The following is a 220-nucleotide window of genomic DNA, read 5'->3' on the forward strand; positions in this document are numbered from 1 at the left end:
AAAAATGCGGGCCTGGTAACTTCGTCGTAAACGCGGGCCTGGTAAATTCGTCGTAAACCGGCGTTTCTACGTAATTTCGTCGTAAATCAAAAAACGCGGGCCTGGTAACTTCGTCGTAAATGAAAAAACGTGGGCCTGGTAACTTCGTCGTAATATTACGTCGCGTTTACGATGAATCATTTTCTATATATTGAGACGCCGAGACGAGGCTTCCTCGTTC

Source organism: Brassica oleracea, chromosome C3 (assembly GCF_000695525.1).
Source record: "Brassica oleracea var. oleracea cultivar TO1000 chromosome C3, BOL, whole genome shotgun sequence".
NCBI classification, from domain to species: domain Eukaryota; kingdom Viridiplantae; phylum Streptophyta; class Magnoliopsida; order Brassicales; family Brassicaceae; genus Brassica; species Brassica oleracea.